The 11,991-nt window shown below is 45.1% G+C and overlaps 1 protein-coding gene across 4 annotated transcripts in view; it reads right to left on the reverse strand.

Moving 5' to 3' along the window:
* Positions 1-987: 987 nt before the first annotated feature.
* The window catches only part of ZFP90 (ZFP90 zinc finger protein), a 33,227-nt gene continuing 22,223 nt past the window's right edge, over positions 988-11,991 (reverse strand). For 2 of the 4 annotated variants that reach the window (XM_023726799.1, XM_023726797.1), the window contains one exon: positions 988-1,928. The gene's annotated coding sequence lies outside the window, so the exon portion shown is untranslated. Of the gene's footprint in view, positions 1,929-9,549; positions 9,844-11,991 lie in introns of those variants that run through there. The other 2 variants (XM_023726796.1, XM_023726795.1) reach the window with 1 other exon arrangement.

Here is an 11,991-nt window from a genome sequence, read left to right on the forward strand (position 1 = left end):
ATATACTAGAAACCATAGAATTAAACATTTTAAATGGGCAAATTGTGTATGTGTGAATTATAGCTCAATAAAACTATTAAAAAACAAACAAACAAACAAAAAAAACAGATGGTGGCGGGTTACAGTTTGCCTACCCCTGACATGGCACATAGCTGTTCGGCCTTTTGTGAGAAATCTGCCGTGCTGTCACAACCACCCAAGCATCAACCCCAAGGCTCAAAGGGGTTGACTTGCCCTAGGACAGAGGTAACCAATGGTGAGGTGTAAGCAGAACCCAGGTCTTCAGACTCCCTTTCCAGTGTTCACTGCAGCCACAGACCTTCCAAGAACTGCATCCAGGAACTGAGCAGTCACTCCCTCGAAGCCTCAGGGAAGAAGAGATGCCAATACCTGTCCCTTTCCCTTGTGTCCCCCATCACACCCCTGGCCTGGTCCCAGTTCCAGCTTCCAGCACTGCTGAGCAAGGCTGTCCCTCCTTATAAGCTTGAAAGGGCAGACCTTCCTCCAGAAAGTAAGCCCATATGGCAGATATGGAAACTGGGGCTCCAAGAGGGTGAGGAACTGGTCCAAATTCACACAGCTGATAAGTTGGCCTTTGGTTTTCTTGATATTCTCAAGAATAAAAGAAGAGGGAGTTGGGGGCTGGGGTAGGGTTTGAGGTGAGCATAGCCCCATCCCACTCCAGATTCTTCTCCCCACAGCACCCTCCCTAGCTTCCCTCCATTTTCACATTTCCCAAGCCACCACTGCAGAGAGGGGTAGGGTGAAGGATACTCTTTAAAAATAAATTAATTGTAGATAAATCAAAAAATACAGTTAAAGAAACTAAAGAACACCCTTAATCTCACTCCTCAGAGGTTAACATGGAGATGACCATGAGGACTATTTGGGGTGATGGTTAAGAGGGTGGGGCTCTGGAGCCAGTGGCCTGGGTTCAAATCCTGGCTCCATCACTTACCATCTGTGTGACCTCTCTGACCTCAGTTTCTTTACCTGTAAAATGGGGATACTAACAGTACCTACTCACAGATTTATGTGAGAATTAAATGAATTAATGGCTATAAAGCACTTAAAACAGGGCTTGGCACATAGTAAGCACTCAATATATTATTACATTTTCCCAGGTTTTTTTATTTATATCTTTTTCCTTACGAAAATGAGATAATTATGTGGTCACTATTTTATCACATGGATCTCTCCTCCCACCTTAAGTGGATTACAAACACTTTTCCATAGCATTAGAAACCTTCTACAGAACATCTTTTTTAAGATGGCATATTTATATATATAGCATTCCATCCCTTGAAGTTGGATATTTAGGGAGATTTAGTTTTTCCATCCACCACTTTTCTCCTTGCCTTTGACCAAATTCCTGAAGAATTTGCAGAGTCATAGGGCATGCAGGTGGTTAAGGCTTTTGATAAATAATTGTCAGTTTGCTCTTCAGAAAAGTTGGCTTCCACTAGCCAGGGAGAGTAGGTCCAATTCCCTCCAATGCCTTGCCTTACTTTATCATGTAGAATCAGTCTTTCCAATTTAGTCCAGAAGTCCTGTTTGCTGTCTTCTTGTTCTAATTTGCAGTTGAAGCTAATCCTAAGCTAAGTCAGCTTCCCAGGTTGGCTGAGCATCTGCTCAATCCCACGATCCTCCTGTGTGGCCCAGGGCTGGTTCCCAACTTTCCTGAACTCGGGTTTCACTTACAGTCCTTGACTGAGTGGTTCTGGCTTGGGGTCTCTCATGAGGTTGCAGTTAAGATGTCGCTGGGGCTGCAGTTATATGAAGTTAACTGAGGCTGGAGGAGCACTTCCAAGATGGTTCACTCACAAGACTGGCAAGTTGGTGCTAACTCTCGGCAGGAGGCCTCAGTTCCTTCTGGATCTCTCCAAAGGGCTGCCTGAGTGTCCTCACAACATGGCTGCTGGCTTTCCCTAGAGTGGATGATCCAAAAGAGAGCAAGGAAGAAGTTGCAATGTCTTTTCTCATCTAGTTTCAGAAGTCACACACCTTTATCCCCACAATCTCCTATTGGTTGAATGGGTTTAGCCATATTTGTGTTGGAGAGGACTGCTCACAGGTATGACTACTCCGAGGCAAGGATCCCTTGGGGGTCATCTTGGAGGCTGGCTACCACAGCAAGAAACAGAATGTGATCTATAATAAGATACATTTTAACTAACTAACTGATGAATAAACAACATTACACATTTGACAAAGCTACATACAAATTCAGGATATTTATTAAACAGTGTGGGAATGGGAATAGGGAATGAGGATAAAAAGAAATGAATGAATGAGTGAATTAATGAAACTAGAAAGGGGTCTTGCACGAACCAATTATGAGAACTGTGACCTGAGATGCTTAATTCAACCCTCTGCACCCAAGTCCCTTCTGTGCACCACCCCCCAAATAAGAGGTTGAGAAAAGAGGTTCCTTGTCCAAGATCACAAGAATCTAGCCTCTCTGATCTAGTCCGGGTCTCTCTGTCTGACATACCCCTTAAATTCATGGTTGACCTGCTTCAGTTCCTGGCTAAGCAGGGAAGGCTTTGCCTTTGGGAAGGGGCGTGGGGACCTGCAAAACCAGCCTGGGAAGAAAAGGCTCAGTTATTATGCAAATAGTGGGGCCGGTGGATTGTTCACCCCTCCCGCCAGCATTCTTTCCCCTCTGGAGACAAAGGGGTTCTCAGAGAGCTGAGCCCTGTGAATGCCCCTAGGTCCAGCCTATTGGGGGTGGGAGAATCAAAACTCGTTTCTTTAAAAAATATATCTTGTAGCTCTAGGCCTCATTACTTCTTTATCTCTTTTAATCCTCATAAACTCTGTCAGGTAAAAACTGTTATTTCAAGATACCCAGGGAAGGGAGTAGAATTGATTGTTTTTTAACTGTTTCACCTCCCTGTGAAGTCATTCATTCATTCGGCAAATACTAATCTAGCACCTACTATGTACCAGCACTGGGGATACAGCAGTGAACAAATCAGGCAAAGCCTCTGTCCTTGCGGGGGTAGGAGTAGTGGGGATGGATGTTAAACAGTAAACAAGCCATGAATAAGATACGTAAACTAAAATGGGGTGAAGAGTTTTAAAGTCATTATGTTAACAGAAAGGGTGCCCAAGGAAGACCTGTTCCTTGGGAAGTATTTGGTCTGAGACCTGAAGGGTAAGAAGGGGCCAGCCCAGTGAAGCGGGTATAGCAGGTGCAAAGGCCCTGAGGTGAGAATAAACCTGGTGTGTTTAAGGAGATTCAGGTGTGAGGTGGGGTTCTGATCAGGTTAGTCCTAACAGCTATTGGTCAGAAAACAAACCAAACTCGTTGCCTCCATTCCGACTCATTGCAACCCCACAGGACAAAGTAGCACTGCCCCATAAGGTTTCCAAGGAGCAGCTGGTGGATTCGAACTAGTGACCTTTTGGTTAGCAGCCAAGCTCTTAACCACTGCACCACCAGGGCTCTGCTATTGGGTAAAGAGTTTGGAATTTATTCTCACTGTCAGATCTGACTCCATTAGAAATCTCTCCGGTGCAGGAACCGTGGATGGAGGCAGCAGAGAGCCAGTATCTCATCTGGTGCTGTTTAAAGAAGGGGGGAAGGAAGAAGAGGAAGAAGCAAGCGGTAGGAACCCCGAGAACGTGTTTGCCAAGGGCAGGCTCGGTGCTGCCCGGGCAGCTCCAGGGCTCTGCCGCCTGCCGGGCGCCCTCTGCGGTCCCGCACCGCCCCCTGGTGGCCGCCGGACACGCAGGCAGCGCCCCAGCCGGACCGCAGGGGTGGCCCTGCAAATCGCGCTCCTGCAAGGGGACGCGCCCCGAGAGATCTCCCCGGTGGGGACGGCGCCCCCAAAGTCCCAGCCTGTTCACCTTCTGTCTGCATTCTAAAATGCACGCAAATGAGACGGTCGCGGTGCTAAATGCTCACAGCAGCGTAACAGGTGGGACTATGGTAGCCCCCATTTTACAGATAATCCGAGACCAGATGTGTGAGCAAAGATTGTACAGCTGGTAAATGTCACCCCTTCTATTTCCCGATCCAATACTCACTACAGCCCAATGATGATGATGTGATAATAATGAAGATAATAACAAACTAATAATAATAGTGCTGACTATGGGCCATGCACTGTGCAGCATATAGCTAATTTAATCTGCAACAGTCCGAGGAGATAGGTTCTATTAACATGCCCACTTTACAGTTGTGGAAACTGAAGCACAGAGAGCTTAAGGAACTTGCCCCAGGTCACACAGAGAGCAAAGAGTACTGACTGGGAAAGCACTGAGGAGCCTTGGAATTGTCTGCTCGTTCCGGTCATAAATGTTTATTGAGCATCTGCTAGGTGCAGGACCCTGAGCACACAGGAGAGGGAAAGAAAGACAAAATAATGCTATTAAATTGAAAAAAGAAAAAAACGCAAGAGCAGAGCTAATGTGTTTACAAAAACGTGATCCTGAAAATAAGACATTCAAGGAGAAGAATGGAATGGTTTGAGATCAGTAAAAAAAGGAAAACGTGACCAATCAATCACTTCTGGGGGAAGGAAGGAGAGACAGTTTAACTGAATATAAACATTTTCACTGCATTCCGCCAGCAGAAGTAACACACTGATAAGCCCTAATTTAAGGCTTGGCTGAACATTTACTTTGAAGAAGAGTAAATGAGGGTGCTGCCATTCTCCTGAGAAATTCATAAAGAGGGTAGCTGTTTAAACATGACAATTTCTACTCCTAATAAACAGAATCTTGTGATTCACTCTGAGATACCTTTCTCTGACAATCATTTTACTTTGCTTCTGCCAGGCACCTGGGCACATCATTAGTCTGGTCCATATTAATAGGGTTCAAGGCTGAGGCTCCCTAAACCTCTAAGGCGACCTAAATTTGGAAAACATGTCTATGCCAGGGCTTATATACTTCCAAGTCAACACTTCCCTGAGGGTCCCGTTGCAAAATGGGGTGATTTTTCACTGTTACCTTTCAGCACTTTCACATTTGTCGCCATTGTCCTGCACGCCCATCAACCTCACAGCTGGGTTTCAAGACAGAGCTTTCCATCACCAAAGGCGTTCAAGCAAAAGCAGCTTTGCTGCTGGGATTTATGATTTGGGTCTCTTGCTTCTCCTAGAGTCTGTTTCCTGATTTCTTACACCCGTTAGTTCTTTGATGCTTTTAGGAATATTTTTCTTTATTCTACATTTCACCCAGCTTAAGTTATTGTAAGTAAGAGTTGGGCATAATTACCTAGAGCACCACTACTGGAAGTGTAACCACTTCATTATTCTCCCCTGGGCGTGTCTGCACAGGACCCTGCCGGTACCGAGGAAGGGAGCAGAGAACAGATGGTTGGTATCTGTGCTCTTTATGGTTCAGTCTCAGGGCAGTAGAAACTTGGACTTCTTCAGGGGGGCGACATGGTGACCTGGAGTTTCTCCACTTACCTAGACAATTTCATTTAGATGGTTCAATTTATCCCAGTTTTGTCAAAGATTACATTGTATGATACGAGAATGGAAGAAACGAGGTCAGCGCTTGAGTCCATGAATACCCTATGGGACCACATCAAGTCCATCACTCTCCCTTCCCAGGAAGCACCCCCGGGACACCAGGGTCGGAGCAGCAGCACGGGCGGAGAGGGGTCCTAGCCTCGGGTAGGGGTGGAGTGTTCCGCCACCGGGCAAGGAGCGGGAAAGGGGGATTGGCCCGCGGTGTGCCGGCCATGGGTTAGCGGCTGGGCAATCGGCCACCGGATACGTAACGGCGTAGAGCTCAGGTGTCGGCCGCGCGCGTACCCACTCTCTGCGCCGCTCAGAGAGAAAACGAACACGCAACGCGGGGCACACGCCAACTCTGATTCGAACTCGGCGAGCAAGGGGGAAGAGTGCGGTTTTCCGTTCACGGCCTCGACTGAAGACTGACGACCCAGAGACGTAAGTGCATCCGCCGCTGAGGCTTCTGGGGAATGTAGTCTTGGCGCGGAAAACGGCCACGACACGTATCGAGGGCGCACCGGGAGCGGCTCCCTTCGTGCCCTCCAGGTACGCACCTGACCGAATCCCACTGCCCCACCTACCGCTCATTAAATGTTGGGGGTGCCGTTGGGGGGGGTGAAGGGAACCCAAGTGGGCTTCCCTTGGACCCCTCTGTCAAAGACACACCCAGATCTTCCTGTAATTAATTCTAAATTTAGAGGTATAAACCTTTCTAACCTGGGTGGTGTCACCATTAAAAACGCCTCCTCAACCCATGGAAGCAGCAGTCAAGAAATCAAATGACCTATTGCACCGGGCAAATCTGCTGCAAAAAAACCTCTTTAAAGTGTTAAAAAGCAAATATGTCACTTTGAGGACTAAGGTGCACTTGATCACAGTCGCAACATGTGCATGCGAAAGCTGGACAATGAATAAGACCAAAGAAGAATTGATGCCTTTGAATTATGGTGTTGGCAAAGAATACTGACTATACCATGGACTGCCAGAAGAAGGAACAAATCTGTTTTGGCAGAAGTACAGCCAGAATGCTCCTTAGAAACTAGGATGGTGAGACTTTGACTCACATACTTTGGACATGTTATCAGGAGGGACCAGTCCCTGGAGAAGGGCATCATGCTTGGTAGAGGGTCAGTGAAAAAGAGGAAGACCTTCAACGAGATGGACTGACACAGTGGCTGCAAGATGTGAGGACGGTGCAGGACCGGGCAGTGTTTCGTTCTGTTATACACAACGTCACTATGAATCCGAACCGACTGAAGGGCACCTAACAACTTCAACCCCACCATGCTGTCAAATCCCCCAACCTCAGCAAACACAATTTTGGTTATTAAAACAATCCAACCCAGTTCAAAACCTCAAAATCATACCTTATTCTAAGAGCCCAATCATCTCCTTCAGTGGGTTGGGCAACTGGAAAGTAGAAAGGTGAGAGGCGGTGGTAGTGAATGAGGCAGGACAGAGCACGCAGGTACCTGGTTTGGCTCGGATTAGTCCTGTTCTGCTTGAGGACAACGCAACAGTTGCTGCATGGGGGGATACCTGACTATCTAGGGGCTGCACGCAGCTTCACTCAAGCCCCCCCTGTTAATTCACAGCAGGGCATCCTAGTTTCCCCTTTGGCCCCAAGCAGTCCTTGCCTCTCCGGGTGGTACATACCCTAGTTTCACAGAGCAGCCACTAGGATACAGCCCTATAGCTTCTGCCCATCTTCCGTCTCCCTTCCTCCATCCCAGAAGCTCAAGGCACAGGGTAAGCATACATCGCCGTCTGCCGGGACAGTCCTGGTCTCCCATATGGTTAGCTCCCCCTTCATTCTCAGGGTCCCAGTTTGTATGATCACCCTATCAGGGAACCAGTGAAATCCTATCTTGTGCTCTATGAAGGCAATGAAAATAAGTCGCAGAGAGTTCCGATGCCTAGCCTTTTCTTTCCTGGCACAACACAAATCGGGACTCTCAGAGGACTTCTCACTCTGCTGCTAGGGGCTACTCCAGCAGCACACACACACACCCTTCAGAAATCCCCAGAGTACTGGTCCCAGTCTATGTTGAAGTCCCCCTCCCCACCCCCAAGACAACATACACACACTTCAAATGATGCATCAGGCTCTTCCAAGAACTCTGGGTGGTACCCCAAAGTGGGCCTGTGTTTTCACCCGGGATGTAGACACCAAGCTCCCCTCTTCTTAGGTGCCCCAAATATCCCCAATCATTCTCTTGGTGCCAGTTATGGATTGTGTCCCCCAAAAATATGTTGTAAATCCTAACCCCTACAAACCAAAAAACCAAACCCATTGCCATCGAGTCGATTCCCACTCACAGAGATCCTATACCTGTGGTTATAATCCCATTTGGGAATGGGTTTTCTTTGTTATGGTTATGGGACAGTAGAGTGTAGGGTGTGTTTTAAGGCAATCTCCTTTGAGATATATTAAACAAGCAAGTGAGCCAGCAGAGCTGGGGGAAGATAAATGCCAAGGAGATGAAGATCACCAAGAAACAAGGACCTTCCCCCAGAGCTTAGAGAGAGAGAAAGCCTTCCTTTAGAGCCGGTGCCCTAAATTCGGATTTCTAGCCTCCAACTCTAAGAAAATAATTTTCTGTTTGTTAAGGCCACCCACTTGGGGTATTTGTGTTACAGCAGTACTAGATAAATAATACACCATCCTCCTCCACTCTACCCCCCCGCCTCCAGAGATAGCCACCACTCTGAAGTTCTGAAATTAATATTTTAATACATTTTTACTTATACTTATTATGCATCATTCATATATATATATATGATGGATTGAATTGTGTCCCCCCAAAATGTGTCAACTTAGCTAGGCCATGATTCCCAGTATTATGTCGTTGCCCTCCATTTTGTGATCTAATGTAACTATACTCCAATTTGTGATATGTTGTAAATCCTAAATTGTGATGTTCATGAGGCAGGATTAGGGTAGAATGTACCTTAAGTCACCACCCTTATTCAAGTCACTACCCTTGCTTGAGTCACACCTTTTATCTTACAAGAGATAAAAGGAGAGAAGCAAGCAGAAAGGAAGAACCTACCATCAAGAAAGAAGAGCTGGGAGCAGAGTATGTCCTTCGGACACAGGGTCCCTGCATTAAGAACCTCCTAGATCCAAGGGAAGACTGATGCCAAGACACACGGAGCTCTCCAAGGAACACAGGGCCCACGGATGTTAGAAGACAAGAAACTTCCCCCAGAGCCAACAGAGAAAGAAATCCCTCCCCTAGAGTTGGCGCCCTGAATTTGGACTTCTAGCCTCCTCAACTGTGAGAGAACAAATTTGTTTAAGCCATCCACTTGTACTTCTAGCAACACTAGATATCTAAGGCAATATACATATATTAAAAAAGAGTTCTAAAAGTTATAACATACTACACTATATTTATCCCTGTTATCCCTCTGCAACTTTATTTTCAATATTTTAGCTTTGTTAATACATTTAAATCCAGTTCAATCCTTCATTAAATATTTGAGTAATTCCTGTCCTGGGGATAGACATTAAAATTTAAGTACTGTATTGTACTAAATGATCAGCCTATGTCACAATTTATTAAACCATTCACTTACTGACAGGCATTTCTATGGTGTCTACATTTTTACTATTTCAAACATTACTGCAATGAATATCCTGTGCATGTCTCTTTGGGCTCACAGGGAGAATTTCTAGTCTGGGGTATATATCTACAATTGGAATTGCTGGGTCATAAGCTTTGCTTAGCTTCAATTTTACTGGATATTGCCAAATTACTTTCCAAAATGACTATATCAATTTACCCTCTCAGCAGCAGCGTATAAGAGTTCTCATTTCCCCCAAAAATAACATATACGAGAAACATGCTTCAGAGTTCAATTCATGCATAGGAGACTAATGGACACACTAGCCCAAAAGCAAAGACAAGAAGGCAGGAAGGGACAGGAAAACTGGACAAAAGGAAACAGGGAACCTGGGGCAGAGAAGGGGAGAGTGTTGACATATCGTGGGCTTGGCAACCAATGTCACAAAGCAATTTGTTATTAACTGTTTAATGAGAAACTAATTTATTCTGTAAACTTCCACCTAAAGCACAATTAAAAAACAAAAACAAAAAATAGACCCCAAATACTTACAAAGAAACAATAAACAAAAATTTAAATATTTGGAAAAAAAAGGGCATTCTCATTTCCCCCCTGCCAGTCTTAATTTTTGCCAGCCTTAATGGGTATGAAATATTATCTCCTTGTTTCTGTTTGCAATTTTCCAACTTCAAGATTGAGCATATCTTCATTTGTAAACCAGTCTTCTTTGTTGACAAATCTCCATGCAACTGCTTATTGAACAACACTATATTGAGCACCTACTATGTTCCTGGCACTGTGATAAGTAGGGGAACAAAAAAAGTTAGCAAAACAGACGTGGATCCTGCTTTCCTAGAGCTCACAATCTAGTGAGGGAAAAAGAAAACCAAATAATCACAAATACAAATTATGGTTAGTAACATGAAGGTCAATAAAAATACTCCTGAAAATTTAAAAGGGAGACCAATCTACCTGAAGTAGGGGAATCCATGAAACTTTCCCTGAAGTGACATTTGCATTTTAACAGACGAGTAAGAATTAACTAGTTCAGTATTTATGAAAGCCCAATGCAGCTATAAAGAACTGAGCATCCCCATCATCACTATGCTTAATAACCACAGAAGTATTTTACCTTCCAGTGCCAGCAGAAGTGTGCTAGATGCTCTGGCAGCTATAATGCCTGCCCTCTGTCTCTCTTCCTGACACACTCAGCACCATGGGGGGAAGTGGGAGGCTGGCAGTCTCCTTTCGAGCCTGTTACTCCTGCACCGTTTTATCAAGCTTATTCTTATACGTGCCTCACATCATCTGCTTATATTGCCCTATACATGCTGACCCAGCAATCCCATCTTGGATATTTTAAGAAAATATTTAATAGGAAAAAAAAAAAGGTGGGGTGTTGAAAAAGATAAAAGTATCCATTGTCACTATTATCAAAACCAATACCAAAAATAATTCAAATTAATGTCCCAACATCAAGCGACTTGTAAAGAGATAATGAAACTGTGCAGCAGCGTTGAATACATTTATGACAAAGTTTTTAAGAATGATACAAGATTTTATTTACAGCATGGACAAATGTAAATAGCTGCTATATTAAGGTGGGAGGTTTGTGGGTGAATTTAGGGGATTTAATTTAATGAACCACCACCTGTCTGTTTGTAGCACTGTGGTTACTCTGATTGCTCCATATAATATGTATATATATTTCAAATACCACTGGGTCACCCAAGGTGGACAGGTTTCAACAGAGCTTCCAGACTAAGACTAGGAAGAAAGGCCTGGCAATCTGTTTACACAATTAGCTAATAAAAACCCTATGGATCACAACAGAATATTGTCTAATATAGTGCTATAAGATGATCCAACATACCAATGATCATGAAGATGGTGCAGACCAGGCAACATTTTGTTCTGTTATACATAAAGTCACTATGAGTCAGAGGTGACTCGATGGCAACTAACAATGACAATTTACTGAAATAGTTTGGAAAAATATTCCAAGGCCCTTCATCATTTTGTCTCTGCTTGGCCTCCAACCTAACCTGTCACCATATCCCTTCATCTGCTCACCCCCTCAAACGACACTGCATTACACACAGCTCTGAAGAAACTGGAGTTAGGTTAAGAGCTGTCCTTCGAATGATAGTGGGGACCTCACTCAACTCAGCAAAGAGCAGGACCTCAGGGATTAGAAATAAGAACACCTCATTCTCTCTTACTACAACAGACCTCACATCTCTGGTGAGGAATCAGGCTCTGGGCAGCTCTAGGCCTTCATCTATCTGCCCAGCCTACCAACCCCAAAATAAAAAAGAGTTTCCCTAGGAATTCCGGCAAAATGGCACTCTAGGCAGAAGCACCACACCATCCCTCCACAGCAAAGATCCAAAAAACTAAGCTAAACAGAGAAAACAGCAATCCTGGAACCCTAAAACATCAAATGAAGAGACAAAGAACTCAGCCAAGCACCAACAGAGTGAGAAAACTGACAAGAGAATGGGGAGTGAGGAGAGATTCATGCAGAGGTCCTCTATCAGCTAATGCAGCATGGATCCACCATCTTGGACACCTATCAAAGACCAGCAAATAGGGGGTATGAGAAAGCAGCTTCACGGAGCTTCCAGAGGGAGACAGAACAACTGGTAATTTGCAATATACGCTTTCCTGCCCCCCACCCTTCTTCACCCTCACTCAACCTCCTCTGCTTCCCGCGGCCACAGTCTCTTGTCTGGGAAGCACCGGCTGCTTGGATTCCACCTGCACAAACTGGTCAGCTCTCTGAGTGCCATTTGTTGGCTGCTGGTGTTGCTTTTTTTCCGCTCCTTTTGATTTCTTCCTTACCTCTCACCACCTCCCGCTCCTTTCGCTCAAATACCTGGCTCTGTGCACCATCTTTGCTTCTTCCTGAGGGGCTGCGGAGCTCCGGTAATTTGCGATATAC

Source organism: Trichechus manatus, unplaced genomic scaffold (assembly GCF_000243295.1).
Source record: "Trichechus manatus latirostris isolate Lorelei unplaced genomic scaffold, TriManLat1.0 scaffold00014, whole genome shotgun sequence".
Lineage (NCBI taxonomy): Eukaryota > Metazoa > Chordata > Mammalia > Sirenia > Trichechidae > Trichechus > Trichechus manatus.